General features: G+C 48.8%; 1 protein-coding gene across 2 annotated transcripts in view; it reads right to left on the bottom strand.

Moving 5' to 3' along the window:
• SIPA1L1 (signal induced proliferation associated 1 like 1) overlaps positions 1–14381 on the bottom strand; it is a 499569-nt gene extending 485188 nt beyond the window's left edge. Inside the window, exons 1-2 of one of the 2 annotated variants that reach the window (XM_022570222.2) lie at positions 14275–14380; positions 13352–13530 (exon numbers count right to left, since the gene is read on the bottom strand). The gene's annotated coding sequence lies outside the window, so the exon portion shown is untranslated. Of the gene's footprint in view, positions 1–13351; positions 13531–14274 lie in introns of both variants that reach the window. The other variant, XM_022570226.2, reaches the window with a different exon arrangement.
• Positions 14382–14825: the final 444 nt, after the last annotated feature.

Raw genomic sequence — 14825 nt, 5'->3', positions numbered from 1 at the left:
ACCCCAGCCTGGCTGACACCTTGATTTCATGTCATGAAACCGTGAGCAGAGAACCCAGCCACACCATGACTAGACCTCTGATCTACAGAATGCTGTTATAATAAATTCATGATGTTTTCAGCCACTAAGTTTATGGCAATTTTTTACACAGCCTAGAAAAGCAATACAATCTCCTTTCTACAGGAGATCAGCCCACATCTCGAGTCCCTTTATCTTACTAAAACCAGCTTCTGTTTGGTTGTTGATTACATTTTCCCTTATATTAATACACAACCTCTTCTTTCTTCTTCTTTCTTTTTTTCCCCTACTGTTTCCTTTGGGAATTTACACAGTAATTCAAATCTGCTGTGTACACATTGTTATTTTAACACTATTTAATGCAGAAACTATATTATCTTCTCCCCAACCTCTACAAAGCACCTGCAGGGCACACATCATTGTGAGGCTACTGTTTTCCTCCCTCCCAACCAGTGTTCAAGTCTTCCAAAGCTTAACATTATGTTTATTACATAACAGCACGACATAAGCCCAAACAACCTGCTGCTGGGCTTTTAAATATAGCAACTGCAGAAATCTCTTCTGGGCTTGATGAAGAGCCACTTCAAATGTTTCCTAATTTCAGCAATTTTCTGGTCTATAGAAAACAACGTCCAAAAATGGCTCTGCAGGTAAAGTGCACACACAAGAAACCCACCCCTCCCTCAACAATGACACAGAGGGCGGGAAGTGGGGAGGGAGCCGAGGGCCCTCCGGCTGTTGGGATTTGCAGGCGGCCTCTCAAGGAGTATTGCCTCTGTGTGAACCCCTCTCAGGGGTGAAAATGGAAAAGGCCCAGAAGTGGAGCCCTTCCAGGTTGGCGCCTCAGTGATGGTCCCTCCCTTTGTTCCCTTTTCTAATTGCCGGGACCATTGGCAGTTGTATTCACCAAAGGGACTCTTGGTTGCATTAAGAGCTGACTCAATCTGGCAGGGAATTTCTTGGCTTGGGAATCTGTTGAATAAGGGTTGTGCTGCTCCCTTTGACCTCCCCATGTTGGTTCTATTCTCAGGCACCAACACCCCACACAGCACCCCTCTCCTCCCCACCCCACCCAGAATCCCTGGGCCTGCCCCATGGGAAAAGGGTGCCTCTTTCTCCTATTCTAGCCATCTACCCTGGGCTGGCTGGTTGGGCTTGGGTCTCATGCCCTTCTCCTACATCATCACCATGTCCAGGGGGATGGAACCCACTGTTTGGCCAGGATGGGAGCAGGTGTCCACTTCTAGAGCAGGAGTTATGAGGCCACAAGGACTGGGGCGGGGGAGGGGAAGGGTGGATGTCCAAAGGAGAATCAGGATGCCACTGTCAGACAGGGTGGCATGGACACTGGGCAGGCCAGAACAACTGATGTCCTCAGCCGTCTGACCTATTCTAATGCAGGATATTTGGGAACAGCTGGGACCTGGAGAGGCAGTTGGGAGCAGGGGTTCTCTCTCCACCTCTGTGCTTCCACTGAGCCACCGGAATCCTATATGTTCATCTGTATGTGTGTGTGCATTTCACCCAGGTCATCAGCTGAGGAGCAGAGTCAAGGTGTAAATTTATAACACATTTCTGCTCTGCCCTGGGCCTTCTAATTTCCTCTCCTGGCTACAAGGTGGTAGAAATTTCTGTGCTCTTATACCTGTGCTCCTCTGAGACTGGACTGCCTTCCCTCAATACACAGAAAATCTGGGGCCACGTGAGGACTTCACACCAGAGACCTGGCCTGCCATGTGTGGGAGTCTGGGTGCAGCAAGAAACCCGGAAGCTGGGGTAAGCCTGTGTCCCAGGCTTTGGGGGGCCCCTGGAGCTACTGCTTCTCTCCACGGGGTTGCTCTGTCCCCACTCATGACCTATCAGACCGCCACCTGGTAGGACCTTTCTGTGCCCACTTCTAATGGGTTCTCCTTGTGCATCTGTCAGGGGTGCCATGACCCCTGCTTTCTGGATTGGGGCAGGGAGAGGGCTCTCATAAGTTCCTTCTAACTGAGCTCTGGTCCGTGGCAGACAGAACAAATACTCACTGACAGTTCAAGGGGACCCCCCGCCCCACACCAACTCCCTTGAACAGCTTCCATTTGTGCTCTGCCAGTGAGATTTTCCTCTTCCATCAAAGGGTTAAACAGTTTTTGATGGGGAACGCAGGAGATCTTCCTTATATATGACACATATTTGGAAACTGGTCTCTTAGCAGTTGGGTGTGCCGTACGTGAAAGGAAAGTGTCAGTTAGTTTAGCCCAATTTTATTAATATTGGGGTCTATTATAAAACCACTCTAAAATGCACATCAAAACTACAATGAGGTACTATCTCACACCAGTCCGAATGGCCATAATTTAAAAGTCTACAAATAACAAATGCTGGCGAGGGTGTGGAGAAAAGGGAACCCTCCTACACTGTTGGTAAGAATATAAATTGGTGCACCCACTGTGGAAAAAAGTACGGAGGTTCCCCAAAAAACTAAAAATAGTTTGATTTTTAGTTTGCCATATGATTTGGCAATCCCACTCCTGGGCATATATCCAGAGAAAACTCTAATTCAAAAAGATACATGCACTCCAATGTTCATAGCAGCATTATTTACAATAGCCAAGACATGGAGACAACCTAAGTGTCCATCGACAGATAAATGGATAAAGATGATGTGGTAAACATATACAAAGGAATATTACTCAGCCATAAAAAAATAATGAAATAATGCCATTTGCAGCAACACGGATGGACCTAGAGATTATCATACTAAGTGAAATAAGTCAGAAAGAAAAAGACAAATACCATATATCACTTACATGTTGAATCTAAAATATGACACAAATGATCTTATTTACGAAATAGAAACAGACTCACAGACATAGAAAACAAACTTATGGTTACTAAAGGGGAAAGGGGGTTAAGAGAGGGATAAATTAGGAGTTTAGGATTAGCAGATACAAACTACTATATATAAAGCAGATAAACAACAAGGTCCTACTGTATAGCACAGGGAACTATATTCAATATCCTGTAATAAACCATAATGGAAAAGAATATGAAAAAGAATACGTATATATGTATGTATAACTGAATGACTTTGCTGTACACCAGAAACTAACACAACTTGTAAATCAACTATACTTTAATAAAAAAATAAATAAAACCACTCTAATATATAACAGTATACCTTAAAATGTATCCTAGTGGGATTATCTATTTGATTAATGATACTTAAAGCATTAATTTTATATTTAACATAAGGAATGTGATTGAATGATTCATTTATGTATTAAACTTGTATTTATTGAATATTTAATAAGTGTATGGTTGTGAGCCAAGGGATACAAAGGTATTTAACACTTAAGTCTCCTCCAAAAGTTTACAATCTACTAGATGAAATAAGTGCATAACACAAAAATAACTAAATATGATTCTATACCAGAATCAGTCTGTTTCTTTAAAAAGACAGCTTACTAAGTTCACCTAACTCTCAGCTTGAGGAGTTTAACTGAAATTAGCTAAGTTTTGACTCAGGTATCCGGTATAAAAAGGGCCACTCAGAAGCTCTGAATACCAGGAAAGATTCCGGAGGTTGCACAGAGAGCTGTAGTGTTGAAAGGAATCCTTTGACTTCAAAATGAAGTCAGAATCTTTTGACTGCCCTGAAAGAAGCTGTGTGAAACCCAAGGAAGAAAATGACTAAATCATTCTTGAGTTTTGGCTTCAGAGCAAGGCATACGTGGAAAAGAAGCAGGAACATCAGATTTCCAATGGCATGTTAAGCATTTGGAGAACGCGCTGGTCAATGGATAGAGAATCCGTTACAGGTGATATGTCATATGAAGTCAGAACCAGAGAGTAAGAAAGAGGGGACACATGCTGAGCACTGGCAGGGTGGGCGAGAGTCACATGGAGAAGGTGTCTCAATGAGTTGGGTCCCAAGTTTAAACATCTCTGGGAAGGGCCCTGGTTAGTCACCCTGGTCAGATGTTGCCCTTGGACCAGTCAACTGGGGCCATAGGGGGAGGGGTATGTCACATAAAATAGCTGATGATTCTGTAGTAGCCGTGCAGGGAAGGTAACGATGTGGATCATGTACTATCAGAGGGTGGGGGGGCCGGGGAGGAGCAGGACAGACAGAAACACGTGTTCAGTATGCCTGCCTTTAGCTGGAGAGATTTCAGTAGCTCAGCTTCAACGTCCTGCCACTCAGCACTGAGTTACTCTTGTTGCTTCTGTGACTCGGATATTAAGCCCCAGTTATAAAAGTGAGGATGAGAAAACAAATCCCCACCCAGATTGCTGAAACTAATTATGGTTCTTCACCCTGCACCATGTGAGTCCCCACTTTTGTAACCTGCCCCAGTGACTCAGTCTTTCTAGGACTGGACTTCTTGGGGCAGAGGTCCTTATTCTGAACCTGGACGTATGTCCCCAGCTTCACTGTCTGCTGAGAGACTTTCCTTATGTCAACACACGACCTCTTGCCTTTTCCTGGATCCCCAGCGGCCATACTTTCAGCTCCATGTCTGCCCCCTTCCTGCTGCAGTTAACTGAGTCTTGATCACTACCTAACCAGGGCTGCTTTCAAGACCGAGCTCAGTGTGAGGGCTTTGCAGGCTTTGGTGGGGGTGACGCGATATGAGACTGAGTCAGTGTTCCTGGAGGCGTTTGGCGCCCAAACTGTCGGGGAGGGCAGGTGGCCCCGAAAGACCATCGAGGGAGTTCTTATGTTTTTCCGGCTTTCCTTGCCTCTCCATACAGAGGCGTAGGGAATTTGAATAGGGTGGAGTAGCTGGGTGAGGGGAAGTACAAAAAAGAAATCTTTTTTGACCCACCTCCTAGAGTAATGGAAACAAGTGGGACCTAATGAAACTTAAAAGCTTCTGCACAGCAAAGGAAACCATAAACAAGACGAAAAGACAACCCTCAGAATGGGAGAAAATATTTGCAAATGAAGCAATGGACAAGGGATTAATCTCCAAAATATACAAACAGCTCTTGTAGCTTGATATCAAAAAAAACAAGCAACCCAATCAAAAAATGGGCAGAAGACCTAAACAGACATTTCTCCAAAGAAGACATACAGATGGCCAAGGGGCACATGAAAAGATGCTCAAGATCGCTAATTGCTAGAGAAATGCAAATGACATATCACCTCACACCAGTCAGAATGGCCATCATCAAAAAATCTACAAACAGGGCCTCCCTGGTGGCACAGTGGTTAAGAATCCGCCTGCCAATGCAGGGGACACGGATTTGAGCCCTGGTCCGGGAAGATCCCACATGCCGCGGAGCAACTAAGCCCGTGTGCCACAACTACTGAGCCTGCACTCTAGAGCCTGTGAGCCACAACTACTGAGCCTGCATGCCACAACTACTGAAGCCTGCAAGCCTAGAGCCTGTGCTCCACAACAAGAGAGCCACTGCAATGAGAAGCCCACACACTACAATGAAGAGTAGCCCCTGCTCTCCGCAACTAGAGAAGAGCCCACATGCAGCAACAAAGACCCAATGCAGTCAAAAATAAAATAAATTAATAATAATAAAAAAAATCTACAAACAATAAATGCTGGGGAGGGTGTGGAAAAAAGGGAACCCTCTTGCACTGTTGGTGGGAATGTAAATGCATACAGCCACTACAGAGAACAGTATGGAGGTTCCTTAAAAAACTAAAAATAGAACTACCATATGACCCAGCAATCCCACTACTGGGCATATACCCTGAGAAAACCATAATTCAAAAAGACACATGCACCCTGATGTTCATTGTAGCACTGTTTACAATAGCCAGGTCATGGAAGCAACCTCAATGTACATCGACAGATGAATGGATAAAGAAGATGTGGTACATATATACAATGGAATACTACTCAGCCATTAAAAGGAACGCTATTGGGTCATTTGTAGAGACATGCATGGACCCAGAGGCTGTTACACAGAGTGCAGTAAGTCGGAAAGAGAAAAACAAATATCGTATATTAACGCATATATATGGAATCTAGAAAAATGGTACAGATGAACCTGTTTCCAAAACAGAAATAGAGGGCTTCCCTGGTGGCGCAGTGGTTGAGAGTCTGCCTGCCGATGCAGGGGACGCGGATGCGTGCCCCAGTCCGGGAGGATCCCGCATGCCGCGGAGCGGCTGGGCCCGTGAGCCATGGCCGCTGAGCCTGCGCGTCCGGAGTCTGTGCTCCGCAACGGGAGAGGCCACAACAGTGAGAGGCCCACGTACCGCAAAAAAAAAAGAAAAAAAAAATGTGGTTCAAAGCAGAAACAGAGACACAGACATAGAGAACAAACGTATGGACACCAACGGGGGAAAGGGAGGGTGGGATGAACTGGGAGACTGGGATTGACATATATACACTAATATGTATAAAATAGATAACTAATGAGAACCTGCTGTATAGCACAGGGAACATTACTTAGTGCTCTGTAGTGACCTAAATGGGAAGGAAATTCAAAAAAGAGGGGATATATGTATACATATGACTGATTCACTTTGCTGTGCAGTAGAAACTAACACAACATTGTAAAGCAACTATACCCCAATTAAAAACAAAAATCAAGACTTGACAGCTTCAAACACCAGAATAACAAAATCATACTGTGGATCCTGCCATAGATATTTGGCTAGTCTGTGGGAATGCCTGAAAACTACACGCAACGTGCAAATCACATGACAACCAACAGACGGCCCTCCAGTGCTGTCCATTTTCCTGATGGGACCCTTCAGAAATCTCCATGGGGGTCTGTGCCATCTCCTGCTCTTCCAAGGGAATCACAGGATGAAAGAGGGTCATGAATGAAGCTTTTCAGTAGACTGACAGTGTGAGCCACTTCTTAGATCATTGAAACCCCCTCTCCGAGGATGTGAAAAGACAGCCCAGCATCCATGCTGTTTCCAGGACTCCTGGAGATGACTTCTGAGACAGAGGCCAAACCACAGTGCTCAAGTGGTGGTGTCAGAAAAGGTTTCTCCTAACCTCTAGAGGGTGAAGAAATGTTTAAAACATCCAGTTTTTAAAACTCCAGGAATCTGAGACAATGAGCTCCAAGTCCCTGGTCTTAGAAAGAATCACTAGACTTAGAAACAACAAGAAGGGGTGGTAGAGAGAGTGCTAAAGCCCTAGATATTTCTTTGTTCTTTTTGTTCTGAGTGTAGATAGCCAACTGCCGAGTTTTGGTGGCTACAATGGAAGAAGGAAGAAGGTGGGTCTTGAAGGCAGTCCATCTGGGAGGGATCCCAGCTGGGCCCTTTCTTAGCTGTGTGAGCTTGGACAATTTATATAACCTCTTAAGCTTTAATGTCCTTATCTGGAAAATGGACATAATAGAATCTGCCTGATGTGAAAACTTAAATGAAAGAATGCATGCAAACCCTTAGCTCACTGCTTGGCACACAGAAGAATCTAAGGAGGACACGTGTTCTGTGAGAGGGAGAGGGTAGAAGGGGGAACAGGATGAAAGCAGGTATCTTAGGAAGGTGTCGCGACTGGGCCAAACCCACTGACAGCAAAGCTCCCTGAGGTTCTGACTTTGTCCTACTCGTCCTTGAATCTCCAACACCCAGCATGGGCCTTGTACAGAGTTGGCACTCAAGAAATGTTTGTTAGACTGAATGGAGCCCTAGCTGGGCCCGAGTCAGGGAGAGGTTTGCAGGAGGGGAAGGAAGGCAGGTGAGAGAGAAAAGGACACAGAGTGACAAAGCCTGAATGATGGAGATTCCAGATGATAAATGCTAACTATGCCCTGTCTTTAGAGTCCCCATAAAATTAATGGACTTGAGATGGAATCATTTCAAAAGTGTTTGGGGAGCCAGATGGGAAGCTTATGTCATTGTGTTCCCTTGCGAGCTCAAAATAATGGGTCGCGTTCCTGCCTGCGGGGGAAGGTAGGCATCCTCTCTGCAGATGCCTTTTGGAAATGCTACCTGCTCTGCGAGGCTGTCCTGGGCAGCTGGGGAGTGGGGCAGGCGGGGGGGGGGGGGGGGGGAAGTGCTGTGAGGTAGAACCAGGCAGGGAGAACTAGACGTTCCAGCCTCACAACAAAAGACACATCCCACATCCCCTACGGGAAGTGAACGCAGCACCAAAAGCTAACCAAATTCTCAGGCTGGGCGCCTGGGGGTATTTTAGGTCTTAGCTGCACAGGAAAGCTGTCAGAAAACTGAACTGCTCTGCAAATATAGCGATTTGTTAGTTAATAGTGTGGGGAGAAGAAAATAACACCAGACCAAGAGATACAACAGGGTCCTTCCACTGCTTTACAGCTCACCCCGTGTCAGACAGGGCCATCAACCTCTTTGGACCTGAGTGCTTCACCGACAGAACAAGGATAGCTTCCTTGAGCCCACCTGGGTCAAAGTGACCCCTTGCTTTTCTGTGCTCCAAGCCACGTAGCCCAGATTTTTATGTGAGGTGTATTTTGCTCTCTCTGGCATGAGATTTTGTTTTGATATTTCAGTTAATTGTTTGTATAGCTCTTGACTCGGCCGATTATAAGCTCCCTGAAGGCCGGGATTGGTGGGAAACGCAGTCAAGAATTATTCATTTGCAAGCACGCACTTAACCAGCATTGACTAAGTCCACCAGGCACCGTGCTAAACTCTAAGATGATAGCGCTGAGCTGCTCAGGTACCATCCCTGCCCTTTGAGAGTGTTTCTTCTGCTGGGGAAAATGGATATTCATGATAAAATAGAACAGACCCAGAAAAACAGAGGCAGAGCTCCTGCATCGCACAACTCCAGGGGGCAGATTCGTACGGAACACAGTGGGAGTGATGTCCCTCAGGTTGTGCAGGGCAGCAGCCCTGGTGTCACCACATTCCCAGGGTCTGGCCTGATGCCTGATGCTGTAAAGGTTTGTTAGAGAGCAAAAGAGGATTAAATGAGGGGTCTTCCCCAGTGTGGTGACGGCTTTTAATGTTTGACTGTATCCATTTGTCTTTCTGCACACACGTCCTGGCCCCTGTGACTGAATCTGCCCAGTGTAATGCCAGCAGAAGTGCCAGGATTCACTTTCTGGGCTGGCGAGGCGGGGTGGGTGGGCGGTGCCTGACCCCCTCCAGCTGTTTCTTTTCCTGCTGCGGTGACCAAGGCAGCTATAAGATGATGGATTCTATCACCCTGAGCCCCTGAGAGATTCTGTGGAGCAGAGCAGAGCAGTCCCTCATTGGCTAAGAAGCATTTATAAAATAAGCCTGTTACGTTAAGCCACTGAGACAGTGGGGTTGTTTGATACCCTGGCATAGACTGATCTATTCTGACTGATGCTCTCACTTTCCTGTGAGTTGGGTCATGGGGCCGTTTATTGGACCAAGCACAGAGGTGATCAGTAAATATTAAAAAAAAAAAAAAAAGAACTGAGAGGTGGAAGAGGAATGGACATTGATTAATAAGTATTATCAGTGCCTTTTCCCTCTGCTGGAATTCCTCAGCTCTTAGAAAGTGTGCTCTGTGGGCCCTAGGCCCCCGACACAATGGCTGGATTGTTTATTTCCAATAGGTGGGTTTCCTTTTACCCCCAAGGCCCTCTCTGTGGTAGGTAAGGTAATGCTGACTTTTCCACATAGAAAAAAGCACACCAGTTTCTTTCCATTGATGCAAACAATCTGGAGGAAGGACGTAATTGAGGAAAACTCCAGGCTCCCAGAATTGGAGCAGTTGGGGTCTTTGCCTATCCAAGCCCCCCAGTGTGGCTCACACAAAACAGAGACACTTGCAGCTGTGCCGTGACCATAGCCAGAGGTAAGGACCAAAACACTCCATCCCCACTGCCACAGACCCACTTCCTTAGACCAGGGGTTCTCAAACTCTGGAGTGTATTCGAATCACCTGGAGCGCTTGTTCAAACACAGACTGTCAACCCTCATTCCCAGAGTTTGTGATGCAGTGCTCTGGGGTGGGTCCTGGGAATTTGCATTTCTAACCAGCTCCCCAGTGATGCTGATGCTGGTCCAGGGAATATATTTTGAGAAACCATTGTCTTAGGTGGATGTTCTGCCTCTCAAAGTCAAGGATAAAAGCAATACCTTTGAGATTAGCCCTATAACCTGCTATTAGCCTTAAAGATACAGAAGGAACTCTTTTTTTTTTTTTTTCTTCCAGATTACCCAGTTCAGTAGAGAGGAAAGGATGAAGAAAAGATAAGTTTCAGGGAGGAGAAGGCCTGGGAAAGAATCCAATTTGAGGACTGTTGTCCAGAGGGGAGGGCTGATGGGTATCACAAAGGAAGGTCCTGGGATGAGAGCCAGAAGGAACCTGGGTGCTGAGGTAGCCAGAGAAAGACAAGTTTGAGAGCTGATCGTTGGGTAGTGAAAAAGAGCACTGGATTTGGAGTCTGAAAACCTGCATTTCTCTCCCATAAGGCCTTCCAGCTACTGGAGCCAAGATAAAACCACTCTGAATTCAGTCAAAGCTGATTTAACAGCTCTCGTGGGCAGAGACTGCCAGTTTTCTGGGTGGGTAAGCCCAGTCCATGGCCCTACGCCCAGTGCACTATTTGTACTGGGCCTGAGACCCAGGGCAGGAAGCCACCAGGCACTGCAAAGCACTCGGGCAACCTCCTGCTGATTTATCCGTGCTCCCGGCAGGATTGTGCTGTGCCACGGGTTAGCGTGGGCGGCCGTGACTCACCCAGCCTCGTGGGGAAGCAGATGCTGCAACTGCAACCAGCGCTGCCACGGAAACCGGCTAAATCAATCTCAGATCCCCGTAGGGGCAGAAAACAAGCCACCTGCCGCCAGGGAGCTGGGGCTGCTCTGGTGGTGTTCTGGGTTCAGACACCAAATTGGCGAGCGCAGCCCGAGCTGTGCTGGTCACGGAGCCGGCTGCAGAGCCAGGGCGGGATCAGCAGCAAAGAAGCTGGTGCAGCGATTACAGCACGTGACAAGGGGTGGACAGACTCCCCACCTCTGCTGCCTGTGTCGGATGAGGGCAGCAGGGTTGGGGAGTGGGGGTGGGGTGGGGGACAGAGGGCCCTTGGGCCCTGGATGGACCAGTTCACGCAGATCCTGTTCCTAAATCTGTGGGATGTCTGTGCTGATTCGGGGGGGGTGGGGGGGGAGAAGAGATGCGAACCTGACTGACTCTTGACTCTCTTTCTGCTCTCACATTTGCTAAGACTCAACTCCTATGAAGTTGCTCCCTCACCCGATGATGTAACCACAAATACACCCCCAAGGAGACGAGGAAACGGAGGCCAATGACCTAAGCGAAGTCCCCCAGTTTTCTGAGGCAGTCAGGCTGGGCTCCCGATATCCCGAGCACCAATCCTTCATCATTTGCCACTGGACGCTGCATCCCAGGGAAATAATTCGATGGGCCTTGCGAGATTTGCTGCGCCTTCAACATCTACTCTCCGGGGCAGCGGGTGGTGCCATTAATAACGGACTCTGCTCTTCCCAAGAGCTACAGTGGGTCTTTAGCCAGCTTTCCCCTCCCTCATCAACTCCTAAGCCAGGCGATGAGTTTCCACTGGCTCCACCAACCAGACAGAGGAAACCCCAAGAGTCTACAAGGTTCGCCCAATATCCCATCATTATGGCATCATGGGAACAGAGCCAGAAGTGGGCCCCTGGGGTTTTCAGGCCAGCCCCCCATGGGTGGGGGGCGGGGCGGGGAATGTCTACACCCAGCAGTCCCTCCTGGTGACTCTCGGGCCATTTCCCTAGTTGTCCCCTCTAGGGGCTCCCAGCCGAGGCTCACAGCTGGCTGTGGTGGCTTCGGCACATCTTCAAGCCCTGAGGCCCCCAGGTCCTGTGCAGCACCTCCCCAGCCCCACTGCAGCCACTTCAGACCTTCCGCTTCCTCGAGCCCCTCGCCTGCAGAGGGTGCTGTGAGGGACCTTCCCCTTCCATTTCAGGGGTGGGGTGAAGGCTACCCGCTGGGTCTCTACCTCCTTCCCGCCTTCCTCCTCCCTTGTCCTGTTTAAGGAAAATCCCTTCTGCCTTCAAGATCCCTTCCCCGCCCTCACTGTGTCTTTGATCCATTAATTATCTTTCTCCTAATGATTCAACTTCGGCCTTTCTGTGAGCTTCTCCTCTTCAGTCTATAATCACATTTCTGTCTCTCCTACGTAAACACAGTTAACCAAACATGTGTTGCACTCTGGTTACTCTCCTTCCTTAACCGCAAAGCTTCTTCTCAGAGCAGCACTTTTTCTCTCTCCTCTCTTACCACCCAAGGGGTCCAAATTTCTCTCTGTGCTGCCTGGCATCTCTGCTTCCTCCCCTGCTCAGTCCCCACCAGTGGCTGGCATCCACCATGGGCACATCAACACCTGGGGCTGTCTCAGATGTTCCCAACACGTCTAGTCCCCGGGGCGCCAGAGCGCGCTGGGCTTCAAGCAGGGGAGTAGGGGAGGGCCCTCTGACCCCCAGCTGCACATCTTCTCTTGAGCCCCAGAGCAGCTGTACTTGTGTGCAAGGTTTCCTCAACGGTCTCCTTCAGCTCCAACTTTGTCCTCCCTACCTAACCCCCACTGCCAAATTGGGCGATACAACAGCTCACACAGGACCAGCCAAAAGGAGGGATGTCAAATAACCCCTTTATCTCCTCTGGCCTTTCCCCTACCAAAAATATTTTACCCTCCCCAAGTTACAGAAGAAAATCTCCCTTCCATGGAGGGTGGGCAGCAGAGACCGGAGGGTGCGTACGGTGGGGAGAAGTGTACCCTGGGGAGAAGTGTACGCTGGGGAGGAGAGGACCAGGCTCCTGCAGGGGCGCTGATGGCAGGAGCTGTCTGTCCAGCCACCCTGAGTCAATTCTTGTGGAATGGGAGAGAATCCTCCCAAAAGGACCTTTAGGGAGTGGAAGGAGAGGGTCTGATTCTCAGTCTTGGAGCCGAGGGGTAGGCTTTGAAAGATGTGAAAGATAACTTTTCCTTTGATCAGACTTTATAGCTAAGAACCACCAGGAAAGAAGGGTAGGCTTGTCTCCCGGGGAGGCCCCGCTTGTAACAGATTTGCAGGGTCTGATTTCACCGTGGAGGACACCTGGCCTCCCTGTCTGAGCGCTCGCATCTCCTTGAGGGGCCAGTCTCACCATTGGCCTCCTCCCTTGGGAGCGTGCGGCCCCGCCAGAGGATCCTGGGCTCTAGGGGTCCTGAGAGCCGGTTCCCACTAGAGTCCGCCCACTGCGGGGACCTGAGCAGAAAGTGCCTGTGCTCTCTGTCGGTGCACCTGCCAGATGCAGAAGCTCTGGAGTCCCGGTGCTGCCCGCAATGGCAAGGTCACTCTGTGACACCAGAGCCCAGCTGGTCAGTCGGCTCTCCCCTGGCTTTTGGGGCCCATTTCCCGTCCCTGAACCTGGCCTGGCTTCTGGGAAATGCGCAGAACAGCCAACGTACTTACAGCCTCACGTAGATTCTTCCCAAAGTCCTTTGATATCCACCAAAATGTAGCCGCTCGCATTTCAAAGGGACCTTACAGCCCAGGGTTCAGCCCCCCTCATGCAGGACTTCAGTCAGCTGGTCCACCTGTCTGTCTTGAGTGGTTCCCAGAACAGAAGGCTCTCTGCTTGATTACGTGGCCTATAGAAGGGACTTCGGTTAATGGAAATTTCTTCTTGATTTTGACCTAAAATCTGCCCCCTCGTGACTTCCACCCACCTGGTTCTGTTCTCTGGTCCTTGGAAGAAAATATCTTCTCAGTCATCTAATTGGTCTCACAGTAGCCAGAGGAGGTGAGGATGGAATTATTGGCCTCTTTTATAGAAAGTGCATGCCTGGGGAGGTCAAGGAGCTTTGAAAAAGCTACAGGTGGAACTGGAGATAGAATCCAAGTGTCTTAATTTCCCAGACCAGTTCTCCTGCCATTACTCTGCATTTCTTAATCTTTGCCCATTATTGTTGAGTACCTACTGTGTGTACCTGGAATACCAGGTAAGGGCTGGAGGCATGGGACACCTGGAGCCTCTCTCCAGAGTCACTGATTCCAGCTCAGAGGAGACACACACACACACACACACACACACACACACACACTTCAAAACACCTGCTCAGCCAGCAGACTGGGTGGCCTCACCTTCACCCTCTGAAGTTCAGCCTAAAAAATCAGCCTTCTTCCTTACTTTTGCCTGCTCCCCGCCCCCAGCACAGGCTGAGAGGTAGGAAAGGGAAAATGTAGAGAAGATGATTTTAACCACGGAAGAGCCTGAACTTGAAAGGAAGAAGAAAGGCCTGAAGAGGAGTTTGAAAATGATAGCTGTCAACACGAGGCTTGGAAAGACGGCGGCACAGAGAGCTCGTGGGTGGGCGGGTGGGAGGGATGCTCACCGGTGCCAAAGCTCAGTCGTGTGGCAGCAGGGAAGTAGGGACGCAGGGCCGGGGCTGCCAGAACTGCAAACCAGAACCGCCAAGGCCTGGTCTCAGCAAAGGCAGGCCCTAACAACTTCCCAGGACCTGGATAATTGGGCCAGGCTCCACCCCCGAGATGTGCTTTCATCTTTCTTAAAGGCACAGTGCCCTGATTCAGTGTCCGCTGAGTATCCAGCAACAGCACCAGCACTGGATGCTCTAGGCTTCAATTTCTCTCCCTTGGACGGCAGCACTTATCCTACAGAATCATTTAGGCACAGAGAGACCCAGGCTCTACTCTCTGCAGCTTCGGGATGCAAAAGCTGACCAGAGAGGGAGAACCCAGGGTTTTGACTTTAACTGTGCCCATTGCTCGACAGTCACTGAGCCCTGGGGGACAAAGTCCTGGAACTCACTTCTTAATTTGGCAAAGTGGAGGAGAGAGCTGTCCCCCTCAACATGGGCAGATAAAACTGTCTTTTTCAAACCCAGGCATCTTTTTTTTTTTTCTTTTTTTGCGGTACGCAGGC

The sequence above is a fragment of the Delphinapterus leucas genome, chromosome 2, assembly GCF_059928025.1.
Source record: "Delphinapterus leucas isolate spDelLeu-1000000601 "Yukka" chromosome 2, BTC_Dleu_Yukka2, whole genome shotgun sequence".
Classification (NCBI taxonomy): Eukaryota; Metazoa; Chordata; class Mammalia; order Artiodactyla; family Monodontidae; genus Delphinapterus; species Delphinapterus leucas.
This window is presented reverse-complemented; position numbering and strand designations above follow the sequence as displayed.